This window comes from Lepidothrix coronata, unplaced genomic scaffold, assembly GCF_001604755.1.
Source record: "Lepidothrix coronata isolate B3197 unplaced genomic scaffold, Lepidothrix_coronata-1.0 Scaffold37, whole genome shotgun sequence".
Classification (NCBI taxonomy): domain Eukaryota; kingdom Metazoa; phylum Chordata; class Aves; order Passeriformes; family Pipridae; genus Lepidothrix; species Lepidothrix coronata.
In genome coordinates this window covers 7,152,943-7,180,403 of record NW_016690217.1, presented here as the reverse complement: position 1 = coordinate 7,180,403, position 27,461 = coordinate 7,152,943, and the positions used below count along the sequence as shown (strand labels likewise).

The 27,461-nt window shown below is 39.7% G+C and overlaps 1 long non-coding RNA gene across 3 annotated transcripts; it reads right to left on the bottom strand.

Moving 5' to 3' along the window:
- Positions 1-400: 400 nt before the first annotated feature.
- On the bottom strand, positions 401-26,826 carry LOC108496145. 3 transcript variants are annotated; one of them, XR_001874338.1, is made up of 8 exons: positions 26,712-26,826; positions 26,252-26,385; positions 21,145-21,340; positions 10,789-10,832; positions 9,819-9,903; positions 9,526-9,703; positions 6,363-6,516; positions 401-484 (listed from the first exon to the last, which is right to left on the bottom strand). It is a non-coding gene; the product is annotated as an uncharacterized LOC108496145 (long non-coding RNA). The 3 variants fall into 3 exon arrangements; XR_001874337.1 differs by lacking the exon at positions 401-484 and having other exon boundaries at positions 5,414-6,516; XR_001874339.1 differs by lacking the exons at positions 401-484; positions 21,145-21,340 and having other exon boundaries at positions 5,414-6,516.
- Positions 26,827-27,461: the final 635 nt, after the last annotated feature.

The following is a 27,461-nucleotide window of genomic DNA, read 5'->3' as shown; positions in this document are numbered from 1 at the left end:
ATCCTTTCTTTTATGATAGCTCACTCTTAGATTACAGGTTTTTAATGCACTTTAGAGTATAAAATTCTGTCATACAGAATTAAAAGCATTAAGAATGGGCAGGCTGCAAATTCACCATTCAGGTTTAGTAATTTGAAGAACCTTTCATTAAATCTTCCATTTTTCTGGAATTTACAGGCAATTCCAAACCTGAATTTCATCACATTAGCTTGGAGAAGCTATTACTTTAATAACTGTGCACTGATATGCATGGTAGAACTATAATGTCTTGCAGACATGTAGGCAAAACAGTGGATTTTTTAGGATCTGAGAAAGCACAAGCTGTAAACACAGTGCAGTAAAAATGCCTTCTTCTCTGTTTCCCACTGGCTGATTTTCAATTTGTTTCTTCCCACACTCTCCCAGCACTTGGTGTCTCCCTCCATAAGCCAGCAATCCTAAAACGCACAAGGTCTGGGCATTTCACTCAGATGCTCTCATGCTGCTGCACAAAGAGAAGAAATACATAATGCTAAAGAGAAAACAAATCTGCTGTGCACTGCCATTCACTACAGCATCCAGTCATTTGTTCAAGACTTATCACTCTAGGGAAAACAATAAATCAACCTTACAAGAAGTACTATCGAGGTAACAATTAAAGATGTTTTTTCTAAAGAAAAATGCTGGTTTGGGGCACACATTTGTTTCCCTTGGAATCATAATCCTTAATCACATTACCCTTGCAGACATCCTGAATAAGCTACACAATTTACTGTAAATATTCAATATTGACATTTCCATTTGTCCTTTTCCCATGGCGAGAAACTGATGTGGGCCTTGCCTCTCTACTGCTGTGTTCTCTTATTCATTACAGAAATATGAAAGACTATCCTGAAAACATTGAGTTACCAGGCTCAGTATTTGTCTGTAACCTTCCTGGGCTGTGCTCTCATGTGAGCATATGTATTATTCCTTGTGGCACTTATAGAAGTGGTTTAGTGATGGACCCGGCAGTGCTGGGTTAATCGTTGGACTTGATCTCAGAGGCTGTTTCCAACCTAAAGGGTTCTATGACCCTATGGATCTATGTGGAGCTCCCCAGGAAAAGATGTAGATGAGCTTGATATGGTCTGAGTCATGATAGAGAAGATGTGCACATACTCTCCTTCCTTCTCAGAAGTCTCATGGCTTACTTACACAAAGGAATTTGGTCAAAAAGTGTGAAAATCCAGTGTTTCAGCTGTACCATACATTACCCTGTCTCTTAAGTGGAGAGGTCTGGACAGATATAGAGGTTACCTCCAGTCAGCTCTCCATTCGTTATTAGCCTAGCTTGAGAAGGCTCAACTCAGCTACCACAGAAGTACCAGAAGGTTTCACTGCTTTAATAGATTTTAGGCACATAACAAAAAAACTGAAGGCTGTTTCCCATGTTACCCATTTGGAGTGGTTTGCTTTTCAGCGCACACAATACTTACCAAGACTGGCACAACTGGCAGCGCCTGTCCTGTGCTGCAAGAACATTTTTGGTGGGACCCTCAAATTCAGCAAAGTTTGCATTATGAATGTTGATTATCTGAGCTAATGCCTTACTACTTCACTTGAGGCAATTTCCACTTCTCTGGTGTATTGTTTCTGACTCTCTGCTACTTCTTGATTTAAAATACTAAACAAGTGGCTTCAAATATGAGAGTTCTGAAGACCATGATGGAACCATAAGGAGAGTCATAGTTTCTCCCCTAACTGGGCCCTGCCCATCCAGCCACTAACAGGGACTGTGTTTTGAATGTGCGTTCAACTATGCCACCAGTTTGTAAAGACTACAAAAAAAAAAAAAAATCCTCCTTTTTGCTCTCTCTTCAGTTCAGGTAGTGATGACAGTTTCAGGCAAAATCAGTCAGTTCAGTCATCCAGCAGTTACCCAGGTTTGTTTTTTGTTTAAACATGTAGCCTATGGAATAGCATGAAAGTAACATGATGCATCTGAAGCACAGATGGAGAGATACCACACAGACACCTTCCCTTTGGCTACACAAATTCATTTACCAGGTTAGACTTACACTCAAAAGAAAATACTGCATTTATGTGTGTGTGCACTTCTGCTCATCAGCATCATAAAAGTTCACAATCTGGCAATGCTGATCATGATTAAAGCAGTCTGAAGTACCACAAACCTGTGGTACTTGATAGGCTGTGACACAAAGGGATAGTGTTGCATTCCTTACTCCTTAATATTCCCATTTTAAATTGTATTTTCTTCAACTTAGTGGGAAACAAGCAAGAAATGCAGGTCAATGTGGAACAACAAAAGGCCACTACTCTTCCCATGGGTGATGAGAAAAAGAAAAAACAAAAAAATCACCTTTTTTTTTTTTTCCACAGAAGCTTTCAAGAAAAACAAAAGCTGCAGCTCTATTTTACAAAACACACTTAAACAACCTAACACTGAATTATTCATGCCTGTTCTGAAACACAAGCTTTATAACCCTGAATTAATTGCCCTTGGTGGTGAGTATATCTCATCTCATTGTAAATACTTTGTCAATTGAAATACAAACATGTTCTGCACAAAAAAAAAAGATGTTAACACAAACAGTGTCATAAGCTTAAGTATATTATCACCTCATTTCTCATAACGACTTTGGACCAAGTTTTACTTTTGAAGCTGGCAGACTGACTGGATTTTCATTGATGTGAAAGCTCAGACCAGAGTTTTTCCACTTATGACATTTGTTTTTTGGAAGGGAGTTGTCTGGTTCTGCCTGCATGTAGCCATAATCTAATTTTCCATTTGTCTTATCAAACTCCCTCTTCTGGGATTCTTCTGAAGGTAATAATAATTTTGTAGGATTTTAAGATGGGACTTGCCCATTTGAGTCCTGTTGCTACCCAGACAGCCACCCATGAGGTCCCTTTTCTTGAAATATGTTCCTGAAATCAGTGTCATTCCTGGAAATACAGAGTTCAGAGCAGCTAGCCTCTTGGGTGGTGTGATGTAAAAAACCACGCAAATCCAAAGTGAAAAAAAGATTGGGGCTTTTCTGAAACAAAAGCAAAATCCTACCTTTTTTGGTACGGAAAAAAATTTCTTTGCAATTAAGCTTTTCTTTTGACTGCTTTCTTGATCAGGTACAAAAAGCTTTCTCCACTGATGCCTAAATATCAAGTGAACTTGTAAACACAGGAAGACCTGTACAATTGGTTGCAGAGATTAGGTGGTCTAGTTTAAATCAAGCCGTGTTTTCCAGCAGTGCTGCCTGCTAATGAAGGAAAGTTGTTTCTCATAAAAATACCACCTCTGCCCTATTTCCTCTAACTGAGTTTTTGAGAGACACACACAAAACAAAATTTCATCTCTCCACTGAAGTCTGGGTAAGTGACATTTAGCTAGTGGACTCAATCCTGACATGCGTAATAGGAGGAGAAGGGCAACTCATTAATTTCCAGGCTCCTCTGATCCTATGGCATTTAACCTTTAGGATCCTGCTGACACTGGCAATCCCACCAGCCAATCATCTATGGCACCATGCTCTTGGCTCCTGTCTTACCTTGGGTGGAGTGGAGGGAATGAAATATCGGAGAGACAGAGTCAGCGAAGGACCACTGAAGTATTTCTTTGCTGGAGAAGGACCTTCAGCTGTCCTATCAGCTCAGGTCAGGACAGTGACTCCGTACCTGAAATATTTGGCAGGCCTGTGTTAAGGCCTGCTCTGTTGCGTAACACCAGCATTTCAGTGGTGAAGGGGAAAGGAGAATTCAGGGATAGCTGCTGCGCTTTCCAACCAGCTGGGGCCATGGAGACATAGCTCTGTTCACTCTTGGCTCTTTCTTTTTTGCGATCCCCTGGAGCAGCCTTTGTAGCTGAATGTTTGTTCTTCTGTGTCTAAAATAACTGTAGGTCCAGTCTTGACTGTCATGCCAGATTTTTAGCATTTCCCTTGGTTGAAACCTGGAGAGGGAAGGAATGTTGTGGCCCCAAGACAATCCCAACATCTGCACACCCAGACACACACTTTGCTAGCATCACACCTTGCCATTGCATCTGTTCTCTCCTCCTCAAAATCCTTCCTTGTGACTGCAGTAACTCGGGTCCAAGTGATGTGGACGTTCATGTCAGGTCTCGGGCAAGATTAATGAAAATGTTAGGGTGTGATGTTAGGGTATGATGAAGCTTCAACTGACTGTAATGGGAGGTTCATGAAGTTTTTATGATCTCACCCCAGCTGTCTAGCTGGGAAGGCTTTGGAGGAGGGTAGAAGCTGAGGTCAGATGAGCATCCTAATCCATTTGTGTAACTTGGGAACTATAGCTTTAAGCCAATTTAGAGTGATTTGTTGTCTTATTTTGGTGGTGTGCTGACTGCTTTCCACATGTTCTTAGCTCACTGGCAGCTCAGGTCACCTGGCAAGCATTGTGATTATCTGAACACAGAGGGGCTCAGAGGAATTGTGCTACTCCTCAAAGGGATGGAAAAGGCATGACATTTCTTATTTTATGGTCTTTTTTTGTTTTTTGAGCTGTGACATACCATATCCTATGTGGCAGGTGGCATGACACAGATGAGAAGTCAGAGTGAGAAATAGCTCTCCTTTCACTCTGAGGTGTGACATATGCTAGGAGATGCTGCAAACCTTATTAGGGCTCTTATTATTGTACTACCTAATGACTGGTGTATATATAAAATATTATTGTGTTTTACAGAGACACTCAAATGTTCAAGAACAACTAATGGGTTTGGACATGCAACTGGCAGTTATTTCCCCTATCTCCAAAAATCAGGTTGCTTCAAAATTTTTCAGAGGCTATGCAGCTAAAATCTAGTGCTTTTGAAAATGTAAGCTATTTTTTGCAAGTTAGGTATTGTGGCTCCTGTATTTTAAAACTAAGGTTTTTATTCTTCAGAAAAAGTACTAGCAATTATCTTACAGTATATTTTTCTGGTAAAGGAAGCTCACACTAGATGTGACAGCCAGGTGGACAGAAAAACATGTAAACTCAGGGCCAGACAAAGATATAGATAGAGGTCCAAGAGGAAGCAAAAATATATGGTAGAGTTTACAGTGTTCATCGAGGTCAGAAAGATACAGCAGTGTGTCAGAACTGCACACACAGGACAGAGTCAAGGCACTGAGGATAAACAGCACTGTGGTATATTTCAGTTTTCAGATGTTATAATTACAAGCTTGGTCTAAATGTTATGAAAGAGTACTATGGCTGTTCCCCACAAAAACGTAAATCTTCTCTTTCTCCATTTTTTGCAGATAAACAAAGCCACAGCTCAAGATGAGTTGCTCCCAGTTAAGGCTTTCCATACATGTTTAATTATCCTACATGTACATGCTATGTTTGTGCATAAGGAGTGACAGAGGAAACCATCATGCTCACACATAATAATACAGCATTATTTTATTTCTGCTATCATGTCTCCTCTAATCATTGTGCAAAACAACCGGTGGCTAATGTGGCAGAGGAGACGGGGGAATAAAAAAGCAGAAGCCCTGAAAGAAGTGAATTTTCCTTTTTTCTCAGTGGCAATGCCATTCACCCAGAAGGGGGAGATCTCAGCCTGCATGCTGCAGCAGCCAGCACCTAGCTGGTATTTCAGCTCCAGCTCAGATTTTGTCTGACAGGAGATTTCAACACAAACCGTGCAATTTGGTGCTGGAGCACGCTGGACCTCATCTGCTTAAAAAAATGCACAGATATAGTTATCACACTTCATAATTTAATAAACTGCTAAAAAATTGCACACGTTTTCATTTTAGCAACTTAGGTCCCGCAACTAAACTCACAATGCTACAAAGACATTTGAATTTTTCACTAATATGTCATGAGCACTGCACCCATTGCAAATTAATGAGTCTCTGAATAGCACTGTGCATTTGTCATTTGAATTTATGCTAATGCACTGAGATCTCCTGATGATGTTGATAGTCCACAGCAGCTGCTCAAACTATAGAATATACATGCATGTTTCCTCACTTTTTATTCATCTTTCCTTGAATTTTTATGGTCTATCATTTGGACTGCAGTCCTGCTGCTGGTTATTGATAGGGCTGCTAATTCTCTTTGACTTTACACTACAGGCTTGACCCCCAACCCTGAGCAGAAGTAATGGACCAGTGTTGAGAGAATTATGTACATCACACAACAGCAACCTCAGACCAGAGGGTCAAAAAGAGTTCATTGAAAACCAATGGTATTTACAAAGACTGTTGGCATGGTAGCTGATAACTTCCCCCCTCTCCCCCCAATGAATTATACCAAGTATAACTTATTTCAATAAGTCTGGGGCTGTGACTGTGCTCACAGAAATTATATATTGTAGTGAATGGCATTTGTTCTTTTTTGCATGTCAAAAGAAGTAAAGGCCTCTCATTTACCCTTACCACCCAGAAGAGGAGAGTGTGCAACAGCCAGTGTATGGTAGCAACTGCAAGATGCTGGCCAAAGGCAAGATGACAACCTTTCCATCCAGAGTTCAGGCAGTGCCATTGGGTAATGAAGAACAGCGTCAGACTGAATCCATCTGGGGTTCTGTCAAAGAAACAAAGAAAAGAACTGCTAGGGAAACTAGTAATAAAAGTTTCAAAATATTTATCTGTAAGCTGTTGTATATTGGAAGTTTGAATATTCCAGAGTAGACTACAGTCTTTACCAACTTTAGCTTTAAACATGACAATTATAGTGCTGCTAATATACCCAGGAAACAATTATTTGAGCTGCCTAATCATTTTCAAATGACTCAGAAAAAATCAAGCACAGAGATGAAATGAGTAGCACAGACACAGAAAGTACAGCTTGTTAAGAGTCATTCCATTTTTTTTGTTTGTTTTGTATTCTTCCAGGTTCCACAGGGCAAGGGAGGCTTAGCAGTTTAATTTTGAAACATCTGTGAGCAGTGATGCTCTACAATATACTATGGCCTTTTGTTTGCAGCAGGTTCTTTTTGAGAGAATGAAGCTGTGTCACATGAGGGAACTTGACTGAATTATCTGATAAATGTCAAAATTAGACAAATACACTCTGCCATTTCTTAAACACTATCAGGAAAGGCTTTTAAAAAATTAACCACTTCATCTCTAATATCAGAGAGAAACTCTAGAGCTGAACAATAGCATACACAAAAGGAAAAGAGAACAGACTGACTCTATGATCTTAAAGCAGCTCCGAGCAGAACTCTCAGGAGAGCTATTTTATATATATATATACACATATATATATATAAAATATACATATATATTTATATATATATTTATTTATGTATATGTACATGTGTATATATATATATATGTACATCTAACATTCTAGCACCATCGCCGGTTAAAGGACTGCTTCAGAGAATTGCATTTCAGTAAGGAGCAACAAATAGATACTTTCCTATAGCACTGCAGTTTTCCCATCAAGGAGAGTAAAGACATTTTCACTGTTCTCAAAAAACTTTGAAATGTAAACTTGTTCGATTGATGGCTCCTTCTGGTCCTGGCAGCCTTTTTGATAGCTGGTGCTCTTTCTGGAATACTTGTTAAAAATGTCTCTGTAGCAAAGATGTTGTGTTTTTTGTTGTTTTTTTTCACCCATGTAATTTTTTTTAAAGTCAGTGCATGGAAGAGTGGAGATAGGCTCGTGTCTTAAATGCAGCAGACTGACAGGTGAACACCTCTCTCGCTGCCCTTGTACATTATAATAATTTGTGAGTTTAGACTGCTTGAAAGCAGTTTTTTCATTCTAAACCTTTGATTGTCTTTGCGCACAACTCCTGCTCAGGAAAAGGGGCCATGGCATTGCAAACTGTGCTGGAGGCTGCGAGTGTGTCAAGGTAGTGCAAGCTATGTGCACTACCATCACTTAAAACCAGTGCCTGCTACAGCTATTAACTCCTCCATGCATGGAAACTGACCAAAATTTGGGAGTGACACCAGCCTGAAAGGTAGTGTACCATGTTCTTCCCTCCACCAGTGTCTGCGGTAGCTCACTTCTGACCTTTACCAGCAAAGAAACCCCTATTCTGGTTCGGAGGGAGCCCATCTGTTGAAGGCAGCCCAGCTTTCAGAACAACTGTGCTTGCATACTTGCTTGTCAAACTTGCACGGCTCTTAGTTTTGGAAACATTTTGCTTTGTGCATGTAAATGGTTTCCTGGAGGTTGTCACATATGCTTGTTTCTCATCTCTCATGCTACCTCCTCTGACCCTCCTAACTCCATCATTGCAGTGTAATTGTAAAAGGAATCTTCCCAGTTGAAATAAAAAGCAGTGTCAGGGGAGGTTTCTGGATTAACACCTTGGTGCTAACCATGGTTCACAGATCTGGAGAAGATTAAACTTGCTCCATGTGAAAAAATTTTATACGTAGCTTTAACAAAAAAATAATGTAGCTTCCAAATACAAATAATCTGAGGCAGACAGTCAGCTTTTCCCACTCCACTTTTCCTTTCACTGTGCTCAGCGTAGCTATTAACTAGCTATCATCATTGTTAAAGATTATCTTGCTGTATAATAGCTGGGATTTTTTACCACATCAAAACACAAGAATCTTCAAGAGCCTCCCAGCATGTTTCATGGACTTAATCTTGTCCTTCATTCTCCCTTCACCAGCCTCACCAGCCCCCCTTTTTATTTCTTTGAAAGAATTTGTGCAAACTCAGATTGCAGAGAGTGAATAATTCAGCCCACTGGTATATGAAACCATGGCAGAAAAAGTAGTTGGTGTGATTTGCAAGGGCTACAATGTGCTTATAAATAAACGTAGATAATCCTGATAATATGCTATGCTAGCCACGGCTTTTGGTAAAATACACAGTACTCAGTAGTCTCTCCAGGCTCAAAGGAGACTGTGCTTCTCAAAAATGACAGCAACATTTTTAGGCTCTTGTAGCCTTTTATGTTAAAAACCCTTGCAAGTGATTTTTTATCAGTGTGCTTGTTAAGTGAGAGAATACTTGGTTTTCTTTTAGTTCTATTTTAACTACAACAATGAGTTCTCTGAATATCTTTCTAATGTTTCAGATTTCTATAAAGATAGCAGTTTCTTTTCCAAATAATTTCTTAAAGAAAAGTGTGAGGGATGGAGGTACTAATGCTGATGAATTTCACGTCCTAAAATTACAAAACTACAGGGAAAAGGTTAATTTAAGTAAAAATCTGAGCATTCCAGACCTCAGATTCTCAGTGTCATTGGACATCTGGGGAATTGGGATTATGATTCTTAGATAATGTGGGTCAGTCTTGCCCCGTTGATATCAAGGGACTGATCTATAGGGATTGGTGATCTTGGTCTCTGTGAAATTTCCTTACAGTTCTAGATAGAAATGCTGCCTGCAGATCATTACCATCCCCAAATGCCCAGCTTGCATTCAGTCTCACACCTCAGCATGTATTACAAAAGCCTAAAATGTATCCCAAAACTGAAGAATCCACACATCTCTTAAAAAAACCCTATTAAGTATATTGCTTCTTGTGCATGTTAGAAAAAAAAGCCACATTCAAAGCCTCATTCAAAGAAACAGTGAAGAGTTGTCTCCAGCTTTTTTTTCTAATAGGAGTACCTGCAATCTTGCTAGTGTACCACAGGCAGATAGAGTTCATGGCCAAGCTGGGGACACCACTCAGCATCAGGAAGTGAGGGTACAGGCTGGAGGAGGATACAGGTGGGAGAATTTCATGGCAGTCCTTATTCTCTGTATCTCTGACAGCTGCTTACAGCTTTCAGCAGAACACGATTCACTGAAGAACAAATAAAGAGCTGGGTCAAGTACATAGGAGATCTTTGAAAGTGTAAGTTCGTCCTTTTAGTGGGTGCTGGGAGTTGGCAATTGAAAATGGTAAGAGTGTATGGTACCTTCTCTACAGACTGCCAGACACATCCCAAAGGCATAGTGATAAATGTCTTCTGGCCTTCTCAGTGTCACAAGGCATTTGCATACCTTTAGGAAATTAAGCACATAGACAGAGAATATCATTTAAATATCCATATCCTCAAAGGGAAAGGATCCCAAGTTTGGCCCTTAGTCCTGAAAACTAGAGGAACCCTCAGATGGCATATTCTGGAGCTGAGATGACCCCGGAAAAAACCTGGTGCTCTAAACATTAGACATATCTCTGTTCTAAATTGAATATTTTTTCCCCCAAGCTATTTATTTGATTTTCTATATGGAGCATGTCCAGATGCTGTGTGTGTTTTTGAAAGCAGATTCTTGCTTTTAAATTCCATATGTGGAATGAATGTTTATTAACATATCAAATTGGGTAGGATTTTAACTAAGAGGGAAAAATAAGGCTTTACAAGAGGTGCAAACTTTTTTGCTGTGTTAATCTTCTCTGGACTCACTTCTCAGCAGAGCTCTGTAGCTGCATCGAAGAGCAGCACCACCAACAATATCCCTTTCCTTTTCCTGGTTCCACAGTATTGACATTTCCCTGTGAATGCTATGCTTGGTCCACACCTCTAATGATTCTAGGGCTGTCTCTGGGGATTTGTCCTTTCTCCTCAGTTCCTCCCTTTGCATGGTTCCCGTGTGCTGTGGGGAGGCTCAGGAACTTGTCTGCTTAGCAGACTTGAAATCTCTGCACCAAGCAGTCCTCCTGTCAGAGTCATCAGTCTTTACAACTGTTTTTGCTTCATAAGGCAGTGGAATCACCACATTTACCTTATAGTTTTGTATTTACCTACAGACAAAATGATGTGATTCCATTATGTACTTCTGTGGTGTATAGGTATTATATACGTGTGTGGGAATCAATCAAGACTCCTTTTCTAGTACAAATGCCACATATTTTATGCTCTTTTTTACCCCTATAACCAAACTCACAGGTTGTAAAGATTCTGCTTTGCTCACAGGGACTCGTGGTCAAACTGAAAAGAAAAAAAATTGTTAAAAAAATCATACCATACTTCTTAGTAAGTTCTCTTTTCTCTTTCAACTAGCAAACATAAAAACCTTTTCTCCGGGCTTTAAAGTACTAACAAGTGTTCTGTGGTTTCTAAGAGATTCTTTTTTTTCTTTCATAGCTCCAGGGTTACCACCCTAGTAGGTGTGGAAAATCTTTGTTCACTTCATTATAAGACACTTTTGTGTACCATCTAACTGGATTCGGCCAGCAAAGAAGAGCAGATATGTCCCATGCTGAATGCTTTTTTTCCTTGTCCCTAACATCCCAGGATATTGCACACTTTCATGTTCTAATGGAGGTTTCTTTTACCAGTGACCAACATTTTCCTCTACTCTCTAATGCTCCTACAAGTTTCTGACCTGTTATAATTTCCCCACCTGCAGTGCAGTTGCAGCCAGTGTTCCTGTTGAGTACTGAGGAAATTAATATGTTGCCTAGAAAAATTGCCTTCACATTTAGAAAATCTGTATGCCAGAGGATGTTAGCTTGTGTACACTAGCATCTTGAGTGTTCTCCGTTGCATCTGTATGAGAACTGCAGTGAAAATCAGGGGGGGAAAGGGCAATTCATATAATGAATTTCGCTACAGGTTTTCTCACAAACCTTGCCCACTTGTCACCAAAGCAGCACCTTAATCTGCCAGTGGTAGATGTAGATAAGAAGCACTCCAGACTAGTGAAAATGAATTTATTCTTTGAAAACATTGCATATACTATTTTTGTGTGACAATGAAAAAACGTCCAAGCACTTTTCAAACACACATTTACTCAGTAACGTATTCTCATTACCCAGTTCTCTATCTGGGCTATTTTGAGAAACTGAAAGCGCTGCTTCTCTTTTAAAACTAGCCACTTCCTTTTTGACTGTCTTCCCACTCTGAACATAAAACAGGTGCATCAGCAATATTTGGCAAGTAGATAGCAAAAGAAGTTCTATCTTTAATACCCAGCATTTTATGTAGTTTGCCTTATCTCAGTTATCAGCACTGTTTCAAAGCTATTGAGTATCACAGCACTGCCTACAAGCCCAGTTTGATGAGAGCTGGCAGGGGTTACAGCTGTGGGAGGACCTGCAGGAGGAGGTACTAGATGCTTCTGTGAGACAAGAGATGCCCATTATAATACTTCCTTCATATTTCTCATTTGTTAAAACTCAGTTTTCTTTGTTCTTTTATGACAGGTGACTGAACAGATTATTTCCAGATGCAAACAGACAACTCATCTTACATCCTGGCAAGGAAAGTAAAATGGGACATACTTCATAGAGAAAGATGAATGCAAATGTATTTGGCAGACTCATAAACAGTTGAAAACAAGGTCTTACACTGCAGAGACTCAGGGAACCTTAGCTGTACTGCCCATACTACCCGCAGTAAATGAGTTGTCTGCCACAGGATGGTATCTTCAGATGTTATAGTCCTCTGCAGATTGCTTTTAGGTGTCAAGATACCTCTGCTTTACATTGTTTTAGAGAACAGAGGCAAATAAGGCTTGAATTTAGAAAACACAGTCTTTCAACTGTTATTGGAGAAAAAAACTCCCCTCAGTTTCATATGGGGAGCAAGAAGGAGGAACTGTCATGAGTTGAATTTTTTAAATAGATACCAGGCTTCAGGGTCCTGGGGGTCTGGGGTAAAGGATCATAGGTTGTTGACTTCCAGTGTCATGGGCTCCAGGCAAAACAGAATGATTTGTGATGAAATATAAAAGTCCAGAACTAGTGTCTCCTTCCCTTAGCCTGTCACAGACTTAATGTTGACCCCTGCAATAACCATTCCATTTTCCTCTCTTTTTCCTCTTATGATGCCTTTCCATTCCCTGTTTTTCATCAGAGAGTAAATCATAACTGGTGTGGTGGATTGTAAATATACTATATTAATAAAATATAACATACTGTAAGTACAACTAACTGCAGTTCACTGCCCTGTTGCCTTTGATACACAAAGCAAATACACTCTGATCTGCATAAACTATACAAAGTTACATTTTTCTTAAAAAAAAAAAGAGGAAAAACCCACCAAAAATAAATGTTATAGACAATCCCTATCATCATCATACAGAGACAACCTCAGAGTAACTCCACACTCATCTTCTCCCTACCAAACTAGAGGTCCTGAACACAGGAGCTGGAGGAGACATAGCATTAATGTAATACATTAAGAGACACCTATGAGGTTTAGGATATATAAATGCTAATTGTGATTTAGTTGAGTCTATTTGTTATCATTTGCTGCCTATTTACAGATATAGATGCAAAAGAGATTTCCGTAGACTTAGTGGTCACTTTTAGGGTCCTGGTCCTATGTTGGTGGTGTCTCTCTGAAGATGTCCACATTATTCAACACTGCATTAGTCTGTGCCAGATGTTTCTTTTCATTCATAGATAACTGCTTATAACACAAGTTGTCTTGCTTCAAAAGGGTGTTTACGTAGTCAAAAGAAAGCTAAAAATTTTTGGTTTGGACACACATTGGCTTACATAGCGTGCATTCAAACCATCCCATTCTCTAAGTTTTCAATGCAAGATATTGAACATTGCCTGGGTTCTTCCATAGCATTTGTGGAATAAAAAATTATGTTCCAAAATTGACTGTGATACTGCACTTCCAAATCATACACTGATAAATAATAATCCTGTAATAAAGCCTATGTCACTGTTTCCCACAGCATTCTCCAGAAGAAACTGGATGCTCATGTGTTGGATGGCTACATGACATTGGGTAAAAGAGTGGTGGTTAATGGAGTGACATCCAGGTGGCAGCCTGTTACTAGGAAGATTCCCCAGGGCTCTTTGTTGCAGCCAATCCTGTTTAATATCTTTATTGATGATTGGAATGAGAGGATTGAGTGCACCTTCAGTAAGTTTGCAGATGACACCAAATTCAGTGGGAGTGTTGATCTGCTGGAGGAAGCAGCACTGAAAAGGGATCTGGACAGGCTAGATGGGCAGAGGCTAACTGTATGAGATTCAGTAAGGTGAAATGCTGAGTCTTGCCCTTGTGTCACAACAACCCCAGGCCGTGCTACAGGTTTGGGGCAGAATGGCTGGAAAGTGGCCCAATGGAAAAGGACCTGGGGGTGTTGGTTGACAATATCTAAACATGAGCCAGCGTGTGGCCAAGAAGGCCAAGGCCATCCCGGGTGATATCAGCGATAATGTGACCAGCATGACCAGGGCAGTGTACTTGGCACTGGTAAGGCCACGTCTCAAATCCTGGGTTCATTTTTGGGTTCCATACAGCAAGAAACACAGTGAGGTGCTGGAGCAAAAGCGAAACAGAGCTGGGGAAGTGATGGGGGTAGAGCTGTAACCCCCCTTATGCAAGACCCAGAAAGGATCACTCTGCGCGGAGTCACAGTGTGACACAGAATGAACGTTTATTAAACATGGACGCCAGCTTTTATAGGGAAAGCAGGCACTTTTTTGGAACAAAGGGTGGAGACTGGGAGGAGTATTCCAGGAGTGGCAAATCACAGCAACAAGGGGTGGAACTGTCTAAACATGGATAAATGGGAAACTGTCTCTGGGGAGAACTGGTGAAGCAGGTAGGATGAATAAGGAGAGGGCTTACATTGAACCAATAGGAAAAAGGGTAGCAGGGGTACAGTACCAGGAACAATACATTTTTATAATAAAATATATTATACTAATAATAAAACCATTGCACAACAGAGTAAAGGCACTTTGAAACAAACACTCGCGCAGTCCTGACAGGCACACAGCACACCACGATGTAAGTGCATTCTGATGTTTTTTCTTCTTTTTCTTCTGATTTCACTAATTTTTCTCCACCACTCATATGTCTCCATTGGGGCACCTCCAACAGGGAAGGTTCTGGAGCACAAGCCTGATGAGAAGTGGCTGAGGGAGCTGGGGGTGTTTACTTCGGAGAAAAGGAGACTCAGGGGGGAACCTTCTCACTCTCTATAGCTACCTGGAAGGAGGTTGTAGCCAGGTGGGACTTGGTCTCTGCTCTCAAGTAACAAGTGATAGGACAAGAAGAAATGGTCTCAAGTTGAGCCAGGTTTGGATATTGGAAAAAATTTCCTTACCAAAATGGTGGTCAAACCCTGCCACAGCTGCCCAGGGAAGGGGATAAGTCACCCTGAAACTGAGCCATGCCCTGAAACTCTTCCAAAAGTTGTGTAGATGTAGTGCTTAGGGACATAGTTTGGTGGTGGGCTTGACAGCACTTGATGACCTTAGAAGTCTTTTCCAAGTTGAATTATCCCATGATTCTGTGATTCTATGACTTTGCTAAGAAGTTTGTCATAAGCAACAGGTTGGTGGGTACAACTCTGCTGCAGACTGTGAATACTTCATTGCAACCAGGTCTGCCCTCCTTGTAAAGCCATTTAAACTCAATCTGGAAAGGTATGCCTGGCTCTGATGTATTGTCTTGCTTCTCACTTAATTTACTTTAAGCAAGCTCGTAATGAGTATCATGTAAATCCCATAACAATCACAAGGCAACATGTTTGAGGTCATTTTGAGCTTTGGTAAGGAGCTGTGGCCCCTTCCAGCCCATCCAAATCACTGACATCTCTCAAAACTGCTCTCTCAGGCTGCCCAGGGAAGTGATGGAGTTAACATCCCCAGAGTGCTTTAAAAGATATGTAGATATGTGGTTTAGGGACAGGGGTTAGTAATGGCTGGGCAGTGCTGGGTTACGGATTAGACTTGATGATCTTAAAGGTCTTTTCCAACCTGAATGGTCCTATGGTTCTCTAATTCATATTTTTCCAAGGAAGCAGGTAATCCTATTGCATTTAAGACTATAGATACCTTCAATATGGTGGCCTATCCAAGCATGTTGGACTTCCCATCGTATTTGATTCAGTTATATGGACAACATTTCTGCTCCTCTAAGTGCATCAAGAGATTACTGATTATTATTCTTTTAAAGTATATGGGAAAATGACATTGTACAAATGAAATATGTAGGATTAAATAAGAATTATACAGTACTGATTTCCACTCCCACATTTATTGATTTTCCCTCTTCAAGTTCAAGAAAGGGAATTATTTTTAGTTAGAAACAGCTCCTAGAAGATCACTGTGGCAACTAAATGTGGTGACTGTCCCAGTGTTGCCAGCACTAATGAAGTTTTTTTTATTTTAAATACAATATTTTCCAAACTTTAGATCTTTTTATGTTAAGGGCACTGAAGTCAAAATATCATGTGGTAACAGCAATTCTGTTTTGTTAAAAACTTGGTAGTAATTTTTGTTCACAAATTGTTTAGGATCAAATGTTTGGATAAAAACCCTTAAAAATGTAAAGCCCAAAAAATTAACCCCCCAAAAAAAGGTCATCAGATATCTGCATATTTTGTGGAAATAGTTAACAAACCATATAAATATGCTGCCAGAGTGCTGGTGATATCCTTTACAATCCCAAGAATATAGGTGGGAGAGTGCTAATACATGTGTCTGCCCTCCAGGAAAATTTTCATGAGAAACAGACACCTTAGGGGATATACATAAATGAGCCAGCTTCTTCAGTTTTGGTACCGATGGGACTATTTATGGAACCTTTATGGTCAGAGACAAAAATAACTTACAAATAAGAACTGAAACAAGCTCCAGAATGGTCATCTTGGAGAGGAAAGTGCCAGCAACTGGAAAACTTTTCCATGGGAACTTTGTCAGCATGTAGGAGATGCCCTCTCTCTTGCATCGTGTTGTTGCCTCACCCAGGAGATGAGTAATAGATGCTGTTTTTACTAAATATGGGTAAGCAGTAAATTAGCATGGTGCAGGTATTATGCATTAGTGTACTACAGTGCTCTTTCTTTTCATAATGTTAATATTATTTAATTTTGTAACATCAATTGTAGTATTAATTGAATCTAATTGCTGCCTGTTTGCCTTTTTAGCCTTAACTCTCTTTTTTGTCCACCCACACCTTCAAATATGTCCTGCATATGGATTAGTGTCCACATCATGCTAGAAAACAGAATCATTACATATCTTTATCCGGTTCAGAGACCCATTTGTGAGAACATGAACCCTAAGGGGGTATTTGCTTAGCTCTTGTTTTGCCTTTTTTAAATCCTAACTGTTTAAATAAGTGGCATTTTCCTAATGTGGTTGCTTTCTCATCTATTTCATCTTCCTATGGCTCTTTTTCCCCCCAGCTTTGATTTGTACGTGTGGAATATTTTTGATCAGATAACACCCAGTGGATATTTTGCTGTCTTTATTCACGACAATGGTTTTGTAAGCTGCAGAGCTGATAAACACTTACATGTGCCTTATTTCCTTTTCTGCATAAAGATTCTATTGAGACATCAGCACATCTGGGGAAAACATGTTTTTTAATATCATAGTTGTTGTTATTAATTTTAAATTCAAACCCATCATATTTGATGTCTGCATCTTTAAAAAATGCAAAATTATGTCTTGTTGGCAATAATGAATATGAATCTAACAGAGAAGAAGAAAGGGAACCTGCGTTAATGTTCCTTTGTTATAAAATTCTTATCTGATAAAAGGACTTTGAGAATATTAAAACTTGACTCTTTGTCTGTTAGTGTTATGAAAGATAGAGCTCTTGCTAAACTAGTGTTGCTTTATTGTCTCCACAGTTATGATGCCTTACACAGCAGTTTTTCCTTCAAAATAAATCCTTGGGACAGAAGATAAAACAAATGCCATGCTCTAGTGACTGGCATATACCAACCAGAGGCATATTCACATGAGAAAACTGCTTGACAAATATTTCATCTATCTGAGACATTTTCCAGCTGAGTTGCCTTGCTATTCTGTTCCCACCACATTCTCTGCATTACAGAGTGGAAGAGCAAAGACATTTAACTTCTGCACTGGATTGGGAACTTCAGATGTTAAAGACCAGGTCAATATTATGTTTTTTTTCAGTTAGCACTGAATAATGGAAACAAACTTAATATCAGTTCTTCTGTATAAAAGAAGTAAGTCTGGGAGGGGTTAGCTTTATGACTTAAAAGCCCCTTTACACAATAGCTAAAAATTCTCATGAACTAAGGCTATTTATATATTTATTATAAAATTATGAAAAGCTCATAATACTAACTTTCTCGTCAGAAACATGTGAATCTAACTGTCTAAATATAGAAAAGTACAACTAACAGAATATAAAGAAATAATTGAGAAAAATTTTGGATTTCAAATAAAAAGGAAAGTATTTTTAAGGAGGTCAATTTATTGGAAATCATTGTTTCAATTAGCTAAGCAGGTAATTTTTTTTAACATAAATTTATGACAAAAGTTCTAGTGTAGCATCAGCCATAAGGGCTGTATGTCAATATGGTATTATGAAAAACACTAAAAATAAATTACTTATTTCAATAACAAAATTTTATAGCTCATTGAACGGTTCACTCTTCAGAGCAAAAACTAAAACACAAAGTAGGAAAAATATAATTTCATTGTACCTCATGGACTTAGAAAAATTAGTAATGCACCAGTCTCAGAAATAAAGAAGGAAAATGGTGGAAAGTTGTACAGCTTGTTCCTGATCCTTCACAGAGAAAATAAGGTTAAGACTCCTAGTTAATTAGCTACAATTAAGCAGTATATATGACCTTTCAGAAGTCAATCATCTCATATGCCTGTGGAGCTACTTGTGTTCAGCCGTGAAGTAATGAAACAATTTTGCAGCATGCATTTGATAAATTTGAATAGAAATTTGCTTGAAAAATCATTATTTGCTTGCAGAGTAGGAAAAAAAGACTAAATTTGTTATATTAATTATTTATTGCAAACTTTTCACTCAGCTGTGGCTATGAGTAAGGTGGGAAATGAGTCAAAAGGTACCATATAAAGGAAGAGCTTCAATGATCAGATTCTGTCTTCCTACCCTAAACACACTGCCTATACCTACTTGGATACCACAGGCAAAAGTGAGGCTGATTTCAGAGCAATGCATGCTATACCAGTGTTACAAAGACTCATCACATGGTTTTGGCATGGTCCAAAACTCTGACTCTGGGTAATGCCAACACTGTGCAGCATTTCAGGATCATTTAGAGCATGATCATGTTCATCTAGGGAACCTAAAAGCACACCTGCTGGAGGGAGTCCAGAGGAGGCCATGAAGATGCTTAGAGGACTGGAGCACCTTTGCCATGAGGAAAGGCTGAGAGAGTTGGGGTTGTTCAGCCTGGAGAAGAGAAGGCTTTGGTAAAACTTTGGAGCACCTTTCAGTTCTAGTACCTAAAGGGGCAACAAGAGAGCTGGAGAGGGACTTTTGAGAAGGGTATGAAGTGATATAGCAAGGGGTAATGGCTTTGAGCTGACAGGCAACAGGTGTAGACTGGAAATTAGGAAGAAATTCTTAACTGTGTGTGTGGTGAGGCACTGGCACAGGTTGCTCAGAGAATCTGTTGATGCTCCATCCCTAGAAGTGTTCAAGGTCAGGTTGGATGGGCCATTGAGCAATCTGGTCTAGAGGAAGATGTCCCTGTCCATGGCAGCAGGGTTGGAACAAGATGAGATTTAAGGTCCCTTCCAACAACATCACCCTTCTGTGATTCTGTGATTCTGTGATTCTGTGTGGTTCTTCAGTAGTTCTTTGCTACGATAGATGGTAGACATCAGTTTCCAGTGCTGCTTTTCTCTTTGGTCTTCTAAGGACAAAAAGTCAATTCAAGACTGATGGGTATTCACAATACTCAAACGGAATAAAACTTGGTGTTTGGTTTTTTGTTTGTTCGTTTGTTTGTGGGGGTTTTGTGTTTGTTTGTCTGTTTGCTTTTTTCATTCTAGGCAGATGAAGCAAATTTAGTGTAAAGTTGTACAGTAACACATGTAACACCGGTATTTCAGGGTAAGGAGCAGCAGTTGTATCCAAGTTTTAGCTGGTTGTTTTAGAGGTCTGGACTACAATATTCCTACTTATTTGGGAATCTGAAAATAAATGGAGTAAAAGACATCTAAGGACACTATTTCTTATGTTTTCTTACAGCACCATCATAGGAAAGATAAAAATAGTAAGAAAAAATTACTTTTTTTAGTATAGAGTATCTCTGTGAACATCTAATGCAAGATTTTTCAACAACAGGAGTCTTAATTTTTTTGCTCCCAAATCCCTGTTACATTCATAAATAAATACCTAATTTGTAACAGTGCCGATCACCAGTGTACCAGTCAGTGTCCCACAAGAAAACAGCTTTATAAACAGTGCATCTATCTGAAGTTTTTTCTAGCTGACTTCCTCTGGTTGAGCTTACTTGGAGTTTTAGATGAACTTTGCTTCTGAAAATAAGACTACTTATTTTGGTGCCAAAATTAGGGAAACTTGTCCCACAGTTACATTTGTACCTGTGGAGGTCCATTCATTCCCCTTGGAGAGAAGAAAGTTAATGGTAAAAACAATTTTAAAAAGTCAAACCCCTTCATTAACAAAGCCAGAAATTTTCAACGGAAAAGCAGATTGAGATAAGGATCATGATTTTTCATCAGACCTCAGTCCAGGCAAAATTCTGAGCTTCCGATTGTTAATCTTTTGCTAAAACCTGTCAGTATCTCCTTAATTAAATTGAGCTTTTCTTTGGTAAAACTTTTCATGTCAGAATTATACAGTTAAAATTCTGACATTCAAACTACTTGGTGAGTGCTAATGAGGTGCCTTAGTTTGTTTTAATGAGGTATAATGCATAGCTTCATTGATACATGAGAAGAGAAACAGGAAGATTTTTGAAACAGGTTTTTGCTCTGTAATCCAAGCAAAACATACAGACTCTGCTACTCACCATTAATAGAATGACATAAAGAGTTGGCAGCGTTTTTGTGCCGAATACCCTAATCTCATGTGGCTACATTTGAAACGTGGAAAATCATTGTTATCTCATATAGATCCTCACAATGCACTGTATGTATCTAGTGAATGAGCATCAAACTGACCCTGTGGGTGTATGCTGCACATCCTGCCAGTCCATTGATTTTGGGGCTACGCTGAAAACAAAAGGCTGGCTTTGAGAAAGGGCCATGAACTCACATTTAAGGGTATAATTTTGCACAAGTCAGAATAGAGGAGAGACAAAACTGTCCTCCAGACAATAGCCTTCAGTATGGGGAATGCTAATTATAATGTTGAAGAGCCACAGGGTCACGCTCTTTCCACTATTCTGTAATTATACACCAGGAAGCACAGCACACAAGAGGTTAACTTCTTTGGTTCGCTTTTTATTATGCTTGGGAATTTCATGCATATGCAAGATATAATTCCATAAGAATTATATTGTTGGTTATCATTAATGGCTGCTTGTTATGAAGTGCAATATTCCTACCTTTAAAATTCAGCAGGATTCTAGACAGGCCTTTCCGCTGTTAGGAACTTGGCCAATAAATTACTCAATAGGGTGCATAGAGTGGCTGCAGCAATATAATAGCATCACCCTTGGAAACTGTGGAACAGTATTGGTAACCACAGGAGCAAAGGGGCACTTCTTCACAAGGATGTCTTTCACTGGCGCAGACGGTCAACTAGAGGGCAAAACAAAATGTTTCAGGCTAGATATAGATTTCAAATGGGGCAGATATTTGGCAGGCAGGAATCATACACAAAAAGCTGACTTTGAAAAAATGTCATGCAAAAAGAAAAGAAAGATCCTCTGTTACCACAGGAATCTGAATATATTATACAGAGGTTTATTAGTTGGCTTAGAGCAGGAAAAAGAAGTCTGACAGAATCAAACTGCAGCCTTTGGGAACAGAAGGATGTCGCTTCTGTGCTGGCTTCTTCTCACTGACCATTTAATTTCTGCTGACTGCATTTCTGGCAGGATTTCCTAGATAGAGAAGAACTTCCTCAATAGCTGGTAATATGAGATCTATTGCAATTCAACCTGAGACATTTTAGGTGACTCTGTGTATCAGAGGTCACTGAAATTTACCATATGGTTTTTATGGCTCATTCTATACACTCCATCTACCTGCAAGGTCACATGAGAAAAATAAATATTTATTTGTTGTTGGGGCCACTTCTGTGCAGGAAGTGAAGAGTGTGAGTTTGCTTGGGCACTCCTATTTCTTGGTGAGCCCATCTGTGCACTATGAATTTTCTATAAATGGAGACCAAGACTCTTGCAGGGAGGAAAGCATTCTCTCTTGCACGGATCTATTCTGGAATAGCTTTTCCCACAAGATGTTCTTCTGTTGTAAATATGCCTCCTGTAAGATGTAAGAACATGTTTACCACTATCATATTAAAACAAAGTCTCATCTAAGGTGAGTGCCCTAGGACAGTTTCTCCTCACAATAAGTGCATAAAGCAAGAGCACACAAAGACTCACAGCTGGGTGCTTTTAACTTTCTGGCTTAATGGACCCCTAATTCTTTGCAGCTGGGGTGATAAGGCATGAGGACTGTCTTCAGAGTGAGTCCAGGGCATGGCTTGAATTAGTGTTTCTGGATCTTAAAGGCTCCAGTATTGCTATAAAATCCATCGCCTGTGTATTATCACTTATGTACATTTTCAGAGATGTCTGACAGTGTCTCAGCTACCAGTTCAATATATATCTGCATAACAGCAGAAGCAGTCCTGAATAACCTGTACATACCCTTCACGTGCCCCACAGAGTCACTTATAGATGTGTGCCCATGTAATATTTACATCCTTAATATACCTCTTTATAGTCAAGGGCAACTTTCATGCAGTTAAAAGTAAAATTGCTGCTATCAAGAAGTGCAGTCACTCCTTAAAAATTGAGAAGATTATCTCTGAAAAGCCTTTTCAAAAACTCTACTCTGTTATTAACACCCTAAGAAAAGATCTCAAGGAAAATGAGGTAATTTTCTGAACGTAAAGGACAATATAAAAAGATGTTGTTTATAAAAGTTTTACACTAAACCAGGTCCTCTATTATTAAGCAACAGCTCATGTTGCATGCTAGAGACTCCAAATGCTTTTGTGGCACTTCTACATATTAATTGTCCAATTTTATCAAAGTTGGTAATAATTTACTTATTACAAGCATTGGGTTCAGAATAATATTTTCCTTCCCATTACATTTCTTTCCCAGGATTTTTTGACAGTTACATCCTCTAATCATTAATGTTACTTCTCATCCCAGACTGAACTGAATATTCACATGAAAGATCAAATCACTGTTATTTTGTCTTGTCACGATTTTTTCATCTAGATTGTTAACCCATCAATTTTATCACATTTTACAGTAGTTGCTACATTTATAGCATACATGCTAGTCCAATTCATTATACAGACTAACATTTTGGAGGAGAATTTGAAAGAGAACCTCTTTATGAACTCACACATATTAATGTGAATCTGTCTCCCATTTCTTTTCCTTTAATGCTTCCTGATATCCCAAGAGTATTTCCTTACTTTCCAATTAAAATTTTTCTGTTTTTTATTTTTCAGTCATAAAAGGGCTTTGAGAAGTCTTACTGCAGCTAGTGAGAGATTTAAGGATCACAGAGGAAGAGACTTACAATGATCTTATGACTGAAGTCAGAAATTCACGAGATGGGAAAAAGTAGACTCTGTTCTTGATGGGCTTTTCTATGGACCTCACACCCATTAGCAAAGAGCCTCGTGAAAATAACAGGATGGCTTTAATAGTCCTTCTAGAATGTAAAAATTTTTTTCTTCCTTTTTTTTTTCTTTCTTCCTTTTTTTTTCACTGCACAGGTGGAGAAACTAAGGTATACAGATTTTATAGAATTTGGCTGATGACTTGACAAATGTTCACAAAGCAGTACTGTTTCTTTCATATCTTTTCTACAAAAGCACCTCATTACCAAAAAGCCCCATATGACCTTGGGATAAACCCATCAGACCTAGTCCATCTTATGCTGCCACAGCAGAAATTATATGAAAACTGTGGTTATTACTTGTATCATGTTGACATCTGGAAGTATTAAGATCACTACAAACAGCAAGAGGCCAAGAAAATGTTAAGGATCTAAATATATAGGAGAGAAAAAGGAGAGAAAAACCTTTTAAAGATAGGAAGCAGAGTCGGTGAGAAATGAAACTAATTCCCAAGAGAACACAAGGAATATCTGGCAAAGTTGAGAATTCAACTTATATGTCCTCTTTTCAAGTTCACTCTGTTGCTCTTTTCAAACAAAAGAACAAATAAGCCTGAATCTCTTGATTTTTCATATACATCTATCTTATGTATAAAGCCAACCTAGGATGTATTTCCAATAAGGCTGTACAATTAAATCAACTGGTATAATAAATTGAGCTATGCTCATCTGTAGGATGAACATGAAGACTTAAAGTCATCTATAAATAAGACAGGATGGAGTTGGGAAAACAATGACACAAAATGGTGAGTTAATAGTACATCTGAACAAAAAAATAGCAAGAAATCAATTTAACAGTGATTCCATCTACATGTAAATATTCAGTTCTGCCTCTGAGGAAAAGCAAGAAACAAACTTAATGAAAAGACATTTTTTTTTTCAGAAATCCATCGATGTTAATTAGTAAATTGTTGCCACCTCCAATAAAATATGATGATGATCTTGCAGATCTCTGACATGAAATATTATTAGAACATCTCTCCTGTGGAGACAAGAGGAGAGAGTTGGGATTGTTGAGGCTGGAGAAAAGAAGGCTCCAGGAAGAACTTAGAACTGCTTCAAGTGCCTAAAGTAGCTACACGAGAGCTTGAGAGGGATGCTTGACAAGGGCATGCAGTGACATGATCAAGGGGAATGGCTTCAAAATGAAAAAGGATAGATTTATGTCAAATATTAGGAAGAAATTCTTTACTGTGTGGGTGGTGAGACACAGGAATAGGCTGCCCAGAGAAGTTGTGGGTGCCTCATTCCTGGAACTGTTAAAGGCCAAGCTGAATGGGGCCTTAAGCAACCTAGTCTAGTGGAAGGTGTCTCTGCCCATGGCAGGGGGGTTGGAACAAAATGAACTTTCAGGTCCCTTCTATCCCAAACCATTCTGTGATTAAACAATAGATCTAAATTCCTGCCAAAAGAGGAAGATACTTCTGTCTGAGCCATACAAAGGTACAAAATAAATTGTTCACCTGTAAAGGATCCTCATTCAGAAAGATACAATTTACATTAACAAGCTGTAACTTGTACATGTGTGCTTATTGACATGTTCCAATTAAGCAGTCATTTGTCTTAGCAAAATGCTGTTTAGTTCAGTATCTGTGCACCTTTTCTCATGGCTATTCCTCAGGAAAGCTAACGGGCTGGCCTGAAACATAACTGAATAAGCCCTGAGGAAGAATTTAATGATTTACAGAGGAGATGCTGGTTGTAAAAGCCTAACTTTGGTCTGTGGTTGTGAGAGCAGTTGGACTGGCAGATGCTTGATGGTTCTGAGTACTCCAGTTTCTCCCTCTACCCTTAGAAGCCACTCGTAAGGGCAGTGCTGGAAGTGGTGATGGAAGGTGCTTCCATGTGCCCAATCTGAGAGCAACATGTTTCTACGGGGTCATTTCTGACTATGGATAGGGAGCTGGTAAGCTCAGAGCAGTCCTTGCTGTGGAGATTGTGCCAGCCCCAAGCAGGCTACTGCAAGCCTTTGGTGCACTGCCTAACGCCACATTACTGTGATAAGCCATATTTTCTTGACCACTTATTAAATAAACAAGAGATATTCCGGTGCTGCTATGGAGCAGGATCCCCTCTCCATCTCAGGTGCAAGTATTGCTGTCATAAACTGCAAGGATTTAGGGTAGCTGCTGGTGTCTGCAGTGCCAGCCAGTGCCAAGCATGGCAGTGCCACCAGACAGCTCCTTGAAAATCTGACTAACCAGCTACATGGCTCAAAGGCTTGGTCTCTGTTTTTGCACGGCTCCCCAGGTCAGATATCAGGACACCCATAGCTGAGAAGGAGGACAACATCCAAATCTTAATCTTATTCTGATGCTAAAACAATAGGGAGATCTTGTTTTAGTAATTACTGTAACTTACAGAATTTGCAACGCTGTCCTGCTAACCTCTTCTGTGCAAGTGCTGTCTGCCCATACCGAAGTTTACCAGGTTATTTACTGTCTTTCTACAGATCTAAAAACCCATGGTAAAGTCAAGTTTATGGCCTCCGACTCTCCTTGTGCCACACTCTATACTTATGGGTACGGCTGTGTGCAAGTTTCGAGCTGGTTTCCCGCCAAGTCCCCGAAACTTGACAACAAGGACCTGCTTCCCAGAGAGGGAAGAGAAAAAAAACAACTTAAGCAGTCAAAGCTATAGCAAATATATATATATATATATATATATATATTTTACATATGAGACAGATATATACAATGAGAATACTATACACCACAACTCCGGAAATCCCAAACAGTTCCCCAAAAAGGGAAGAGGGGGAGGGAGAAGGGAGAAGGACAAAAAGGGGCAAAGACCGAGCAAGTCAACCAGCCAACTGAAGGTAAATTAGCAGAATCTCACCACTTCCCTTTGAATAAGCAGGATGGCTCGACACGGCCCAGCGCTCTCCCCTCACGCGTGGCAGATAACAGCAGTCACTGTAGGCCTCAGCTCCAGATAAGCCCGACCGAGACAGGGACCCACCGTTCTCGAACCTCGCCAGAAAGGGAGTGAGGTCCCTCCTGCTGGCTTTATTTATACCCCACGTTACGTAAAGGAATAGCATGGAATACTTCTGTGATCACTTTCCTAGTTCCTTCCTGGTTACAAGCTGGTCTCCAGGAAGGCCTAGAGTGAAACCATCACAGGCTGCTTCAACCTACTGGAGGAATCTCCAGTAGGAGATTGCAGGAATCGATTATGGTGGCATATTTTATTGCTGCTGGACTAATGCTTTTGAGAACGGGTGCAGGCCTCATTTCCTCACAGCTGTTTAGCATTCCCATAAGGTTGTGTTTCATATGTGCTGCCATTTGCTCACCTACAAGCCAGCATTTTTCTTCCCTTCTCCATGGCAGGTGAAGAGACCTGTGACAGCCCTCCAAAATGCAGTCTCTAAACATACTCTGTCGGAGCAGGATCTGTTAATGGGACAAGAGCTGTACCCCCACCCACTGTAGATTTTCATGCAGCTTAGTCTGCAACAGCTGGAATGGCTCCCCCATAGGTGCATTATTCCCCCATAGGTGCAGTTCATTCCCCTATAGGTGCACTAACAAGGTACTCCCAGTTCCCTTCCAACCACCCGCAACTTCTACTTAACAGTTTTGTACAGTCCAGGGACTACCTCTATGTTTGATTTCTCAGTAGTTGCTGAGAATTTTGAATATTTGAGTTGGTTATGTAAAGAAAAAAAATTGAAGAGAAAGATTTTCTCCTGAGTTGTTCTGCTCCCAGCCCCTGGTGAGAACTCAGTTTCTTGCATGTCTCACTTCTGAGCTTCACTCCTACAGTCATAATATACATGTTCAGCAGTCCCCAAGTGACAGCTTCAAAAATGTGAGTTCCTGGATCTGGTGTTGCCTTTGAGGCACACATAACCTTTGCAACATTTCCTTCTTTGTCAGCCACAAGTGGGATGCTTGCAAGTCCAACCCAGAGCTGGAGTTTAACTCACTGAGTTAAAGTATTTCATGTTGATGCAGAAGTAGTGTTTTGGGGTTCTGGTAGGTTGACTAAAACAAACTAGTGCCTTCTGCAGACTCTGCAAACCCTTCAGGTTGTGTTAATG